This window comes from Pseudorasbora parva, chromosome 12 (genome assembly GCF_024679245.1).
Source record: "Pseudorasbora parva isolate DD20220531a chromosome 12, ASM2467924v1, whole genome shotgun sequence".
Classification (NCBI taxonomy): Eukaryota; Metazoa; Chordata; class Actinopteri; order Cypriniformes; family Gobionidae; genus Pseudorasbora; species Pseudorasbora parva.
This window is the reverse complement of record NC_090183.1, coordinates 45,491,798-45,508,979: the sequence shown is the minus strand read 5'-3', so window position 1 is coordinate 45,508,979 and position 17,182 is coordinate 45,491,798. Positions and strand designations below refer to the sequence as shown.

At 38.6% G+C, this 17,182-nt stretch overlaps 1 protein-coding gene across 1 annotated transcript in view; it reads right to left on the bottom strand.

Moving 5' to 3' along the window:
• Positions 1 to 5,455, bottom strand: part of LOC137094639 (tubby-related protein 1-like) — a 28,067-nt gene extending 22,612 nt beyond the window's left edge. The window contains exons 1-2 of the mRNA XM_067460497.1: positions 5,210 to 5,455; positions 5,011 to 5,128 (exon numbers count right to left, since the gene is read on the bottom strand). The gene's annotated coding sequence lies outside the window, so the exon portion shown is untranslated. The remainder of the gene's footprint in view (positions 1 to 5,010; positions 5,129 to 5,209) is intronic.
• Positions 5,456 to 17,182: the final 11,727 nt, after the last annotated feature.

The window sequence follows — 17,182 nt, the reverse complement described above, 5'->3', positions numbered from 1 at the left end:
AGTAATGAAGTTATGCACTTTGTCCAGCTCTGCCTTCTGACACTCATGGTTAAAGGCGTCCTATAATGTCCCTTTTAACAAGATGTAAAATAAGTCTCTGATGTCCCAGTGTGTGTGTGTGTGTGTGTGTGTGTGTGTGTGTGTGTGTGTGTGTGTGTGTGTGTATGAAGTTTCAGCTCAAAATTCCCCACAGATCATCTTTATAGCATTTTAAAATTGTCACTTTTTGAGGGTGAGCAAAAATGTGCCACTTTGTGTGTCCCTTTAAATGCAAATGAGTTGATGCTCCCCGCCCCCTTTTAGGAAGAGGGCGGAGCTTCAAGAGCTCATGTTAGCCGGTCAATAGGTGGCGCCAGAGAAGAAGGCAAGTAAAACATGTTAAAAATCTTAAATATAATTACGAAATTACATTATTTAGTCATGCAATTTGACTGGTAGTCATATTAGCACCAATAAAAATAAAAATTGTATTTTGTTTGTTTTGTGTGTGATTGGGTAATAATAACAATAATAGATTTTATTTATAACACTTTTCATTCCGAAGAGTGTCTATTAGATCCGTAACTTTTGAACCATTTTATAAATATATAAGATATTATATTTATTTATTTCTCTTTTAATTGAATTAAAATGAAATAAAATGTGCACAGCTCATCATCACGAACATGTTGAACGTCAATGAATGCACAGAGCCAGTCATCATATTAATGCACATTAGTCAAACTGATGTAAATCCTTGGATTTCATACAATTATCCATGATCCGCATTTATGGTGAAGTTATACCTGATGAAGTGTCGGGTCAAGAATGATTCATTGTTAAACTGTTTCTGACACGCCTCCTGCTGACAGACTCAGAAAACATGTGGAGTTTCACCAATGCAGACCTGTTTATCTTGCTCCATGTTTTTGGACGAGTCCCATAGCATTCTTTAAAATACCATGCAAATAATGTGACACATCTGGCACAGTACATTTGGTAAAGTACCAAAGATTAAACCACTGCTGTGCCCTTTGATAGCACACACACTTCCTTGACGCAGATTTAGGCCTGATATCTGTCAGTCATGAGTGTGTAAGAGCGTCTGGAACACAACCAGCCCGCAGGATGTGAAGCTTATCGCTGGCTGGGGAAGTTGTAGAGCTTTCTTCTCTAGTCTTATTGGTTTAGCTGTACTTGGCCAGTGCAAAAGCAGGTCATGCAGATCAGCCATTGAGAAAAGGGTGATTAATGCCTCAATACACGGCAAAAAAGGCCTTTCCTACTTAGTATTTTTGTCTTGTTTCTAGTCAAAATGTCTAAAAATTCTTATATTAAGAAACATTTACTAGACAAAAAAAAAAAAAAAAAAAAAAAAAATTGTCTGTTTTGGGAAAAAATAACTCAAAATGAAGAGAGTTTTTGCTTATAATAAGATCAATAATCTGCCAATGGGGTGAGAAAAATAATCTTAACTCAAACAGAAAACAAGATTATTTTTCTCACCCCATTGGCAGATTATTTATCTTATTTTAAGCAAAAACTCTCTTCATTTTGAGTTATTTTTTACCAAAACAAGACTTTACCTGTCTAGTAAATGTTTCTTAATGTTAGAATTTTTAGATATTTTGACTATAAAAACAAGATGAAAAAACTAAGTAAAGTAAAGTTTAAGAAAAGCTTTTTTTTTGCAGTGTATGTCAAATATGTAGTTGAAATATGTATCAATAATTCATAACTAGAAGTAGACCTAGGGGAGCGCGGGGCACAGTCTTACGCAGGGGTTAGTTGTAACACACACGGTTTAACACTTTCCACACATGCCAGGATGAAGAATCATACTGTACTTAATAGTTGCCATATTAACATTATCTAGAGAAAACATCTTAGGAAGATCTCACTGAACATGTATTAAACCATAGCAAAAGTACATTTCTTAAAGGGTTACTTCACCCAAAAATGATGTCATTAATGACTCACTTATGTTTTATTCCCTTTCTGGACATGGACAGTATAGTGTGCATACACTTGCATACGCTCTCAGACTAAATATAAAATATCTTAAACTGTGTGTGAAGATGAACGGAGGTCTTACGGGTGTGGAGCGACATTAGGGGGGAGCCATTAATGACAGACATTTCATTTTTGGGTGAACTAACCCTTTAAGTTTATTTTTCATCTCTGTTTATTTCAAATAAGATAAATCTGATATTATTGTAATCTGATATCTGTGATTTAACCGTTGAGATTGTTCTTTAATGCTGAAGATATGAGCCGGGGTTAAACCAGTGGAGCAGGCGGGGCATGTTGTCACACTGAGCCCCTATTAGAAATATATTTTAATGAGTTCTATTGAGAAACCATGAGAAAAGGGTGAATAAGGAAAAGCTTAATTATTATTATGTTTTGAATGTGTTTAGCTATGTTTGTCAAACTCAAATATTAGTATATTTTATTAATGAAACAAAACCAGATAATTGCACTAGACATGTGAAATTAATGTGGGAAAAAATAAATTCTCTGAACCCCAAGTGGATTTACACAAACTGAGAAAGTCAAAAAGCATTAGGCTCTCCTCTACCTGTCAGTTTTACTATCACACTCTTTTTGCAGCATCCACATTGTTTAAATATTTGGAGATGTTAACAGCTTACCATCTCTATATTTTCACTCTGTCATAATAGTCCCTCTGTATAATGAAGGTGTTGTTAAAATGGTCCTTCTGCACCACCGACAGGCGATTAAAGATAACGCATCTTGTAAAAATGTAATGTAAAAATTAATTAAAATTGATTAAATAAAATAAAAACAAATCAGGTGATAATGTTATAGCAAAGTAAATTAATAATTACAATTAATGAAAATTGGGTCTAAATAAAAAGTATTTAAAAAATATATAGTCTAATATGTATAATTTAAATTAATATATTATCATATATATATTGAATTAATAAATATAATACTAGGTGGCAACAATGCTAGCAAATTAAATATATCATTCTAATATATATATATATATATATATATATATATATATATATATATATATATATATATATATATATATATTAGTGCTGGACAATTGATTAATTGCGATTAATCACATCCAAAACAAAAGTTAGTGTTTACATAATATATGTGTACTGTGTATAATTATTATGTATATATAAATACACACTCCTTCATGTATATATTTAAGAAATATTTGCATGTATATACTGTATATATTTATCTTATATATAAATATAACAGTATGATATAAAAACATTATTTATATAATAAAAAAAATATATTTTTAATATTTTAAAAATAGGCTAACATGTGTCATTTATATTATAAATGTTTATTAATATGTATCATTTATATAAATGTTTTCTGCTCTGACACTAGGTGGCGATATAGTACAATCAATTAAATGTGGAAAGTGATATGACCCATGCTGTTCAAAATAAATCTGATACATATAGGAATACATGCGCTAATTAATATATATCATTTAAATTAATATCTTATTATATTTATTTAATAAATCTAATAGCTGGCAACAATACTAGCAACTTAAATATAATATTCTTATATATATTATTAATGTTTATTATATATTAATGATATATATATATATATATATATATATATATATATATATATATATATATATATATATATATATATATATATATATATATATATATATATATATATATATATATATATATATCCTGATCCCAGCACACACACACACACACACAGACACGCACGCACGCACACACACACTTTTTTGTTGCTCTTGATTAGTTTAACTGCTAAAGTAATAAATTAGAAGTAGACATTATTAGGCTACCTATTAAGCCTTTATGTAATTTACAGTAAAGTAAGTATAAAATATAAATACCCAAACAGCTGTAAATATCAAGCAAAAATAATATATTTAAGTGTTTTTAACACTGTTTGTAAGCTGCAAGAGATTCTCAAAAAGTTATTTGTGAGTGAACGCAGTCTAAACACTTTTCTGAAAGAATGTGAAAGCATTGAATTCCCCCCCCCCCCCCCCCCCATTTTATATATATTTCCATCACCATGTCCCTTTTGGGGCTCCGTACACACACAAAAATCCCTGTAAAATTTACGGTAAAAAAACAAAAAAACTGCAGCTGTGGTTGCCAGAATTTTACCATATAAAATTAAGTAGGTTTTACAGATTTAAGTTATATTTACAGTAAATAACCATATTTCATTAATTGAATTTTTTTTTAAATACCAACATTTGAAATATTAATATCGGTTATGTACCTTTGATATATTCTGCCAACCACCAATCACAGTGGAGATGAGAGTCACATGATGAACCAATGGCAGAAGCTGCAGCTGTCATTCACACACAAACACTAAACACCATCATGGCAACACACGTGACATTTAATAACATTAATTTAACAACAGTAAACCCTAATGTTCGTAACTGATTAGAAAAAACTAAGAAGAAACAATTATTTTAACAAAAATACATCAAATGTGAAGAATCACGCAGAATTCTAGGAATGTCAATTTACGTTTTTTTCGACTTCACTTCCAAACACTGTAAATTTGACGGTATTTTACAGTAAAATTACATCAGATCTATTACAGTTATTTGCTGTACACTGTAAAACGGAAAATGCACTGGTAATTTTCTGCTAGGACATTATCCAGTAATTTTACGGACATTTCCGTTAACCCTGAAAACATAAACTAATGCAATGAGTAATTCAAATTACGGTAAAACTCCTGTAAAAAAACATTACAGAAAATTCCTTCATATTAATACAGTACATTGTGCCCAATTTTTAAGGACTTTTTTTTACATAATACGGAAACTTTCTTTTAAGCAGTTAACTGTTTTAAACCGTAGCCTTTTTACAGTCTTTTACCGTTAAAATCACAATTTTTTTAGTGTGTGTAGAGAACCAGTAATCCAGATGTGGTGTGCAGTGTGTGTGTGGTGTGTATTTTATGTTTATGTTAACAGGTTAGAACAAGGACAGCTCACCTTACCTCAACAAGGGGATATAATGGATGGCTCGGCTCTTCGTGGAGCTGGAAAAACAAGTTCTTAATGACCCGTAGGATTTCTTTTTCTTCCCGATTTAGATCCTAATCCAGATTTGGTAATCTGAAAAAAGTGTGTATCTGCATCAGGGTGATCCAATACTATTTTGTTTTGAAAAACCAGCACAACAATAAAATGGATTACTTGATCCTGGATAGCAAAACCAATCCAGATCATTTTGATCCAGATTAAACTTTATCCCTCGTTCTGTGGTCGAATGAAGCTTTTTGGGCTGCAGTGGTTCATCCGGTGGCAAGATGGCGCCGTTCTCTTCATCTTCTTGTCTATCGCTCAGGATTTCGGAGGGCCAGGTTAAGAGGTGAGGATCAAGGTCTTAAAGAGACAGTACGGTTTAAGAAACACTGGAACATGGAATGCCTAAAAATACATTTTCATATTTGCAGACTAACAAAAATGCAAAAAATGCTTTTCTTACTTAATATTTTTGTCCTGTTTTAAGTCCAAATATCTAAAAATTCATACATTAAGTATTACATCTAGTATTTACTAGACAAGCAAAAGTTTTGTTTTGGGGGAAAATAACTCAAAATTAAGAGAGCTTTAAAAAACCCGTACTTGCTTGTATACTTGTACTTATTAACAAGTATTTACAAGACAAACAAGTTTTTGTCTTGTTTCGGGAAAATAACTCCAAATGAAGAGAGTTTTTGCTTAAAATAAGATAAATAATCTGCCAATGGGGTGAGAAAAATTATATTTTTTCCTGTTTGAATTAAGATATTTTTTCTCAGCCCGAAGCCAGACTATTTTGCTTATTTTAAGCAAAAACTCTCTTCATTTTGAGTTATTTTCCCTCAAAACTCAACTTTTGCTTGTCTAGTAAATGCTTCCTAATTTAGAAATTTTTAGATATTTGGACTTAAAACAGGACAAAAATATTGAGTAAGAAAAGCATTTTTGAGTGAATGATTTATAGTAAGTTATATGATATTTAATAGACTGAAAGATAAGATGAAATGACGCAGAAGCAGCTGCAAATATTGTGCCTTAAGGACATGACCTCACTCACTCAGTCCAGTGGGTTTATAACACACACACACACACACACACACACACACACACACACACACACACACACACACACACACACACACACACACACACACACACACACACACACACACACACACACACACACAGTCGTGTTTCCATGTTTTATGGGGACTTTCCATAGGCGTAATGGATTTCATACTGTACAAACTGTACATCCTATCCCCCTACACTGGCCCTGCCCCTAAACCTACCCATCACAGGAAACATTCTGCATTTTTACTTTCTCAAAAAAACTCCTTCTGTGTGATTTATAAGATGTTTTCCTCATGGGGACCTAAAAATGTCCCCACAAGGACAAGGATTTCGGATATTGCCATCTTTGTGGGGACATTTTGTCCCCATAACGTAGGGATTACCAGGTCACACACACACACACACACACACACACACACACACACACACACACACACACACACACACACACACACAGTCCTGTCTTCACCATCACAAACAATGGGATAACCCATGGAGATGTGGGTCAGGGGGGTGTGTGTGTGAGTGTGTGTGTGACTCAAACTATACAAAGGCAACAGGATACAGTAAAACAAATGCAGTAAGTCAAGGATACACCACCAGATGAACACACAGAGGAAGATACAGTATGAAAGATGAAAGTGTCCTGGACGATTCAACAATCTTCCCTGCCAAAATGCGGGATAATAGCAGGAAGGAAAGAGGTTCATTCTGGTGTTACGCTTCACGATTGAGCTTCTCGAGAACCAATGAGGCTCATTCTGGTGTTACGCTTCACGATTGAGCTTCTCGAGAACCAATGAGGCTCATTCTGGTGTTACGCTTCACGATTGAGCTTCTCGAGAACCAATGAGGCTCATTCTGGTGTTACGCATCATGACTGAGCTTCTCGAGAACCAATGAGGTTCATTCTGGTGTTACGCATCATGATTGAGCTTCTCGAGAACCAATGAGGTTCATTCTGGTGTTACGCTTCACGATTGAGCTTCTCGAGAACCAATGAGGCTCATTCTGGTGTTACGCTTCACGATTGAGCTTCTCGAGAACCAATGAGGCTCATTCTGGTGTTACGCATCACGATTGAGCTTCTCGAGAACCAATGAGGTTCATTCTGGTGTTACGCATCACGATTGAGCTTCTCGAGAACCAATGAGGTTCATTCTGGTGTTACGCTTCACGTTTGAGCTTCTCGAGAACCAATGAGGTTCATTCTGGTGTTACGCATCACGATTGAGCTTCTCGAGAACCAATGAGGTTCATTCTGGTGTTACGCTTCACGTTTGAGCTTCTCGAGAACCAATGAGGTTCATTCTGGTGTTACGCATCACGATTGAGCTTCTCGAGAACCAATGAGGTTCATTCTGGTGTTACGCATCATGATTGAGCTTCTCGAGAACCAATGAGGTTCATTCTGGTGTTACGCATCACGATTGAGCTTCTCGAGAACCAATGAGGTTCATTCTGGTGTTACGCATCACGATTGAGCTTCTCGAGAACCAATGAGGTTCATTCTGGTGTTACGCATCACGATTGAGCTTCTCGAGAACCAATGAGGTTCATTCTGGTGTTACGCTTCACGTTTGAGCTTCTCGAGAACCAATGAGGTTCATTCTGGTGTTACGCATCACGATTGAGCTTCTCGAGAACCAATGAGGTTCATTCTGGTGTTACGCATCATGATTGAGCTTCTCGAGAACCAATGAGGTTCACTCTGGTGTTACGCTTCACGATTGAGCTTCTCGAGAACCAATGAGGTTCATTCTGGTGTTACGCATCACGATTGAGCTTCTCGAGAACCAATGAGGTTCATTCTGGTGTTACGCATCATGATTGAGCTTCTCGAGAACCAATGAGGTTCATTCTGGTGTTACGCTTCACGATTGAGCTTCTCGAGAACCAATGAGGCTCATTCTGGTGTTACGCTTCACGATTGAGCTTCTCGAGAACCAATGAGGTTCATTCTGGTGTTACGCATCACGTTTGAGCTTCTCGAGAACCAATGAGGTTCATTCTGGTGTTACGCATCACGATTGAGCTTCTCGAGAACCAATGAGGTTCATTCTGGTGTTACGCATCACGATTGAGCTTCTCGAGAACCAATGAGGTTCATTCTGGTGTTACGCATCATGATTGAGCTTCTCGAGTACCAATGAGGTTCATTCTGGTGTTACGCATCACGATTGAGCTTCTCGAGAACCAATGAGGTTCATTCTGGTGTTACGCTTCACGATTGAGCTTCTCAAGAACCAATGAGGTTCATTCTGGTGTTACGCATCACGATTGAGCTTCTCGAGAACCAATGAGGTTCATTCTGGTGTTACGCATCACAATTGAGCTTCTCGAGATCCAATGAGGTTCATTCTGGTGTTACGCATCACGTTTGAGCTTCTCAAGAACCGATGAGGTTCATTCTGGTGTTAAGCAACACGATTGAGCTTCTCAAGAACCAATGAGGTTCATTCTGGTGTTACGCATCACGATTGAGCTTCTCGAGAACCAATGAGGTTCATTCTGGTGTTACGCATCACGTTTGAGCTTCTCGAGAACCAATGAGGTTCATTCTGGTGTTACGCATCACGTTTGAGCTTCTCGAGAACCAATGAGGTTCATTCTGGTGTTACGCATCACGATTGAGCTTCTCGAGAACCAATGAGGTTCATTCTGGTGTTACGCATCACGATTGAGCTTCTCGAGAACCAATGAGGTTCATTCTGTTGTTACGCATCACGATTGAGCTTCTCGAGAACCAATGAGGTTCATTCTGGTGTTACGCATCACGATTGAGCTTCTCAAGAACCAATGAGGTTCATTCTGGTGTTACGCATCACGATTGAGCTTCTCAAGAACCAATGAGGTTCATTCTGGTGTTACGCTTCACGATTGAGCTTCTCGAGAGCCAATGAGGTTCATTCTGGTGTTACGCATCACGTTTGAGCTTCTCGAGAACCAATGAGGTTCATTCTGGTGTTACGCATCATGATTGAGCTTCTCGAGAGCCAATGAGGTTCATTCTGGTGTTACGCATCACGTTTGAGCTTCTCGAGAACCGATGAGGTTCATTCTGGTGTTACGCATCACGATTGAGCTTCTCGAGAGCCAATGAGGTTCATTCTGGTGTTACGCATCACGTTTGAGCTTCTGTTTTTGTTTGCTGATGTTTATATGTGAATAAAAGCCTAAATTCAATCTGTTCATCATATAAAGCCATCGAGTCTCTTCAGTAAATTTAGACTAAATCGCTCAATTCATATGGAAATCTCTCAGATTTCATCAAAAAGATCTTCATTTGTGTTCTGAAGGTGAACAAATGTCTTATGATTTGTAACAACAAAGCAATTAATGGTGAGCAATTAATAAAGACAGAATTTCATGCTATCATGCAGCTAAAAAACGTTTCATCCATTGTCTTTACTTTTGCCCGTTCCCTGTCATGCAGTATGATGACTATGCCAAATGGTTACCAGCTGGTCAATGAATGGTTAAGTGAAACTTGTGTGGTTTTAAACTCTTAAAGATCATGTGTTAATGCCCTCGGGAACCTCTGACATCACACCAAAAGAAAAATAGAAACATGATCTGCAATGCAAGGTTTTTAGTGTGGATATCAGAGCTCGTTCAGGTGCCGTTTCTTATGCTTAGGCTGATTAATTATTTATAAATGGTACACACACTGTACATGCACTCTAAAAATGTTTGGGTTGTTTTAACCCAATGTTGGGTCAAATATGGACTAACCCAGCGATTGGGTTGTTTTAATCCTGCGGTTAGGTTAAATATTTGCTTAAGACAACTCAATCACTGAGTTAAAACAACCCAACTGCTGGCCATATTTGACCCGACGTTGGGTTTTTTATTCAGAATCTTTTAGAGTGTGTATAGTCTTAAACTGAACTCTGTCTGTCTGTCTGTCTGTCTGTCTGTCTGTCCGTCCGTCCGTCCGTCCGTCCGTCCGTCCATCCATATATCTATCTGTATATCTATCCATCTGTCCGTCCATCCATCCATATATCTATCTGTATATCTATCCATCCGCCAATCCATTCATCCATCCATCCTTCCATCCATCCATCCTTCCATCCATCCTTCCATCCGTATATCTATCTGTATATCCATCCATCCATCCATCCATCCATCCATCCATCCATCCATCCATCCGTATATCTATCTGCATATCCATCCATCCATCCATCCATCCATCCATCCATCCATCCATCCATCCATCCATCCATCCATCCATCCATCCATCCATCCATCCATCCATCCATCCATCCATCCATCCATCCTGGCAGAACATTTAAAAATGTAATCCATTAGAATGTCATATCAGGATAGTTCTTCCACAGAAATCCCAGCTGAAACGTCTTTTTCTCAGTTATTTATGTCTAAATGAAAAATGTGCAAGAATTGCTTTCAAAGTAACCCATCCTGTCCAATCATACTCTTGCAAAGCAGGTGAAAAGCCTCTGACGGTATAGCAAAGTAAAGCGGCTTTCATCGTGTCCTTATTCCACAGTAATGTCACGGCACACGGATGGGGGAAGTGAACAGAACTTTGGTTCTCTTTGCGGCTTCAGCGGTCCGTTACACAGGATGACATCAGTGGTGGGAGTCTGGGACTCTAATAGCTCCTGTGGGAGAGGCCGCGTCCTTCAGCTGCCGGCGCCAAGATTAGACCCCTGCGTCCCCCAATCGCTCGAATAACGTGCCTAGGACGTTTCCCCAGCCGCCATCCTTCAGCTCCAGCCGTTATGTGTCATTAAGTCAGTTGGGGCCATTTGGCGAGGTCTCCCAGAAAAAGCCTGGGCTATCGGTCTATCAGAGTCAATTTGCCATGTGCAGCACTGTCAGATGGGATCACAGGTAGTTGTTGAAGGTGGAATAGAGTCCTGAAATAAACATAAACATTTCTTTAAAGCTGATACACACTATGTTGCCAAACATTTTGGGACGCCTGCCTTTACATGAACATGAACTTTAATGCCATCCAATTCTTACTCCGTAGGGTTTAATATGGAGTTGGCTCCACACCAAACTCACTCATCCATGTCTTTATGGACCGACACTGTAGCCTAGAAATCTAGACGCACCCTAGCGGCAGCAAATTTAATCTGCCCGCAAGTGTCGTCTAGCAACTCTCAGTACCCATCTGAGCTGTATTCACCTAACTCTTGCCTGGGCCAATCACATCGTGTATGGAGTCGGTGGGCGGGGCCGTAATGACGACGGCCGAGTTGCGTTTGCGTGCTTCTAGTAAACACAGAAACTGGCGAACGGCGGTCTTTTGAATCAGCTTTGACAGCGACTCTGGAAGACTTGAGTTAAGCTTTTCTCTGAGAAAAGAACAAAGAATGGCACTGAAGTCATTCTTAAGAAGGGAAAATGTGTTCGGAGTTTAGCCGACCGGATACGGCGAATGTTTAATCTATCAAGGAGCTCTGTTTCACCTTCGTTGCTCTGTTTGTTGTAGCGCTATCCTATCAAGTGGAGAGGGACGACCGTTTATCCGCCCCTCGGATTGAGCCCTGTCTATGGTGAGTTTCCAGACCAAACATCTTGATGTGAGTCTGGCTTGTCAGGCTACCGAAACTGTGTACTGGAGTGCAGTTACGTTTGGACAGGAAGGGGCCGTCCACAAACTGTTCCCACAAAGTTGGGAGCATTAAATTGTCCAAAATGTATTGGTATGCTGAAGCATTAAGAGCTCCTTTCACTGGAACTAAGGGGCCAACCCCTGAAAACAACCCCACCCCTTAATCCCCCCTCCACCAAACTTTACACTTGGCACAATGCAGTCAGGCAAGTCCCGTTCTGCTGGCAACCGCCAAACCCAGACTCGTCCATGGGATTGTCAGACTGAAGCGTGATTGGTCGCTCAGAGGACACGTCTCACTGCTCTAGAGTCCAGTGGCGGCTGCTTTACTCCACTGCATCCCACGCTTTGCATTGCTCTTGGTGATGTAAGGCTTGGATGAGCTGCTCGGCCATGGAAACCCATTCCATGAAGCTCTCTACGCTGTTCTTGAGCTCATCTGAAGGCCACAGAAGTCTGGAGGTCTGGAGCTGTTGACTCTGCAGAAAGTTGGTAACTTCTGCGCACTGTGACCCTCAGCATGCGCTGACCCCGCTCTGGGATTTAACACTTCGTGGCTGAGCTGCTTTTGTTCCCAATCGCTTCCACTTTGTTATAATCCCACTAACAGTTGAGCGTGGAATATTTAGTAGTGAGGAAATGTCAGGAATGGCTTTATTGCACAGGTGTCAGCCTATCACGGCCCCACGCTTGAGTTCACTGAGCTCCTGAGAGCGACCCATTCTTTCACTAATGTGTGTAGAAGCGTCTGCAGGCCGAGAGCTGGAGTTATACACCTGTGGACATGAAGAGACTGAACACCTGAACTCAGGGATCTGGAGGGGTGCAATTCTCCATCTGTGATCTTGGAGAGTCTTTGTCCACTCAAACGCTCCTCCTCTCATGTATTAGGACGATACACACACGCACGCACGCACGCACGCACGCACGCACGCACGCACGCACGCGCGCACACACACACACACACACAGACACACACACACACACACACACACACACACACACACACACACACACACACACACACACACACACACACACACACACACAGACACACACACACACACACAGACACACACACACCCTCTTTCAGGAATATCCAGAACATCTTTAGTTGATTGGATCTTAATTATTGACCCTGATAGTGGATATGGGGATTTTCAATGCTATTTCCTTACAGCCACTTTCTATTTTGTGAAGCTCAGCAATCTTTTACTTCACATCAGCGCTATATTCTGAGGTTTTACTTATTGTGATGATGATTAGGGGAATTTGGCCTTTGTGTTTCCTCATATTTATACTCCTGTGGAGCAGGAAGTTACGGCTGGACCATTTCATGCCAATAATTGGGAATATACTTCAGAGATATATTACTCATAAGAAAATCTAGCAGTGCCAATTTGGCACTGCTAGATTTTCTTATGAGTACTATATCTCTGAAGTATATTGTGTCTAACTTGGTTTGGAGAAAAACATTTATTTAATAATCTGATTTCCCCAATTTTTCAAATCTTTTAATTAAATGAAAATGGATTGTTGTTTTTTTTGTGTTTTTTTTAAATGAAAGACCAAAAGAATAAACTCTGACCTCAACTGTATCTGAGGGAAACATCTGTTAGTGGCATTGAGCTTAATGGCAAATGCCAGTTGATGCTTTTCCATCTTTGCTTCATGGCCACTAAATTCTGGATTTTTTGGTATGCATTTAAGAAAAAAGCTTTTTATAAGCTTTGAGAGCACATTAAATTGATCAAATATGTCAGTAAAGGCATTTATAATGTTACAAAAGATTTATATTTCAAATAAATGCTGTTCTTTTGAACTTTCTATTCATCAAACAACATTTCCATAAAAATATGAAGCAGCTCAACTGTCAGCTCAACTTTGAACATTGATAATAATCAGAAATGTTTCTTGAGCGCAAGATGCATTCAATGCTTGTCTTGGCTGTTCTAATTTAAATTGCTGTTATATAAATTTTGATTCTGATAACATTACAATTCAAATTGCAATTGCGTGTCCTCTTTTCATCCTTATTTTAAATACAGAAATGTAACTGGATTACCTAATCAAATCAACACACTGATCTGAAGGACCTATAACAGTCTTTTGAGAATATTCATAACGTTGCTTTGCTGAAGCTGCACAGAAGTGTCCTGAACTCTAAAAAATAAAGGTTTTTTATTGGCATTGATGGTTCCCAGGGGTGCATTAACAGTCGGAGCCCAGGGGCCTACAGACTGCACGGAAATTATATTTCAAGCAATGGTTTGTATACATGGAAGTATACAGCAGGGACATCTACACTCTATAAACAAACACACCCGTAAATCTTCAGGATTTAAAAATAGCAACAAAAAAACTACCTTGTAACCAATCGTGTGAGCAGGGCTTTAGCATATTACTAGCCATTCTCCGAATCATGGAGTCTCAAGAGAAGCAGGTTCTCCCGCTATATATTTCTGTTGATAGTAAAAATCAGGGCCATTTAGCAAATATATATTCATTGTATGCTTATAATGTAGTGGGTGGAGCTTCAGATTCTAGAGAGCATTTGATTGGACAGAACATCTGAAGTGCAGAGTGATGTCATCAAAATCATTGGCTGTAAGTTTTGAATGCTTATATCTTCTAAAAGGGATTTTTTTGAGCACGCTAGTTTATAGATAACAGTAAGGCTAACTTATGCTACCTTTACATGCTATCAGAATTATCGTAAATACGAGTTTCTGAGGTAAAAAGTGCACATGAGCGAGCTCTGATGTTGTGTTTACCACTGGGAAGTTCAGAAATAATTTTCTGCTGTGGCAGGTGTTTTATTAGGTATTTTTTCTGCAACAATTTAATTGACTTGTTGTTAAAGAAGTACATATTTACATAAATTAATAATCATTTGAAGCATATTGTGTATTTTAAACACATCGAAAGTCGCATGTAGTCGACCATCATTCGCGAATTGTGAGCACGCTGACGATCTAGATAGTGTGGTAAAACCAGCTATACAATAGGATCATGTATGTTTGAAAACGATTGCCATTTTATTCTTTAAGCAGCCTTATCTTGTCTACATTATGCCTTTATTGTGAATGTGATTATAAACGATATGCTTTCGTGTTGTGCTGCTGTGTTTGCCAGTGATTCTATGATTTTCTGAAATTACTGTAATGGTTATAGTGTTAAAATAACATTTTCCCAAGACGCACAAAAGTATGAACCTGGCGTCCTCCATTCTTTCCGACAACAAAGCGCCTGAACACAACAAGCTCGTAATCACGACTCCTGAAGTGGGAAGTAGGAAACTTCTGATAGTGCATGAAGGCAGCATTACTTTGATTTTATATTGCCTTTATAGGGGTGGTTGCATGCGATTTGACTTTTTTAACTTTCGTTAGTGTAACTTATTGATATAAACTTTGTTATAATCCCACTAACAGTTGAGCGTGGAATATTTAGTAGTGAGGAAATGTCAGGAATGGCCTTATTGCACAGGTGTCAGCCTATCACGGCCCCACGCTTGAGTTCACTGAGCTCCTGAGAGCGACCCATTCTTTCACTAATGTGTGTAGAAGCGTCTGCAGGCCGAGAGCTGGAGTTATACACCTGTGGCCATGAAGGGACTGAACACCTGAACTCAGTGATTTGGAGGGGTGCAATTCTTCTGATAGTGCATGAAGGCAGCATTACTTTGATTTTATATTGCCTTTAAAGGGGTGGCTGCATGCGATTTGACTTTTTTAACTTAAGTTAGTGTGTAATGTCGCTGCTTGAGCATAAACAGTCTCTGCAAAGTTACAGCGCTGAAAGTTCACTGCAAACGGAGATATTGTCTTTTAAAGTTACGGCAGTTTATTGCCTACAAAAATGGCCGGTTTGGACTACAACGAGCTTCTTCCTGGGTTGGTGACATCATAAACCCTCGATAGTCTCAGCAGATGTGACTTCTGCCCGTAATGGGAAGGGGCGTGGCCTTAACCTGTGCTTGGCACTTCAGCCAATAAAAATACAGGAAACTACATTTGGCAATCTAAGACCATTGCGTTTTTCAACTTTGCGTTGCGGACATTGCGTCCGTTCAAAGGACAGTGGAGACAGCAGTGTGGAATAAAGGAAGAATAGAAGAAAAATACAGCGTTTAAAAAAAAGTATTACGACTAGGGCTGTCAAAGTTAACGCGTTAATAACGCATTAGCGCAAATTCATTTTAACGGCACTAAATTTATTAACGTGCGTTAACGCAGCATGCATTGTCTCTTTGATCCGTGGCGTAGCTGGAGAAATTGAGATCAGCCATAGATGTAAATGCAGCAGCAAACATTAATAGGGAAAGAAAATGGTTAACATTAATATTCTAAACCAAAATTGCAGTTATTGCCTATAAGCTACCATATTATCTGTTTAACCATATTAGACACCAGGTCGAAAGGAAAGTCTGTTTACATTGAGAACATTCTCTGCAGTCTGAGCGCGATGCGTGAATACACTGAAGCCCACTCTCACTCATGTCTGAGGTAAATCATGACACATCACCACTTACAGTACGTGTTATATTGAACTAAATGCATTACAATCGTCTAAAACGAATGCAAAGGTTACTTTTCTGAACAAGAGCGCTCCCGAGTATGTGTTCTTCAGACTGTTCGCGTGAATCGCTGCACATTTCGGCGCGCACACACAAAATTCCGGCAGAGCAGTTCAATTAACGTACAGTTCAGCAAACGCACTACCTTCATTTATATTCTTAAAATGAGAGATATCACTGCTTATTCTGAATTTTTAAGCTTATGCTTAAGAGACATGAACAAGTTCTGTGATAAACAACTATGAACTTCGATACATATCTAGTCTTCATGCTGTATTATTGATTGTTATTGAATAAGTATGGTTTCACTAATAATAAAGGTACAATAAACGTTGAATAAAGCATGCATACAGTCCCTGACAAAAGTCTTGTCGCTTGTGTACAAATTGACCTAAAGTGCCGCTGAAATATATTTCTAATCAAGATTTTTTTACAAGAAATGGCTCATTTTAATCCCACCAGCTTTTGTGATAATGTTTCAGTGAAAAACTAAACTTTCAAAAAGTATTCTAATATTCACAGCTTGGTAAAGCCCATTGAGTCAATTTTTGCAAAGACATAAGTGTTGTCACCTTGTCATATGAGCTTCACCTGTGACTAATAATGGATCAATTAGGTCTCAAGTGTGTATAAAAAGAACCCCAGTACACTAGACCTTCACATCAACTGCAACTAGACCTCTGCAAACATGCCTAAGATTCACCCTGAGACTAAAGTTTTGATTATCAAGAGGCTGAAGACCAGATCCACTGCTGATGTGGCAGACACCTTCAATGTGTCTCAGCGTCAAGTACAGAGGATAAAAAAAAGATTTGAAGAGACGGGAGACGTTTTTGACAAGCCCAGGTCCCGCAAGACAACTGCTCGAGAGGACCGTTTGTTGGCTCGAAAAACCAAGGCC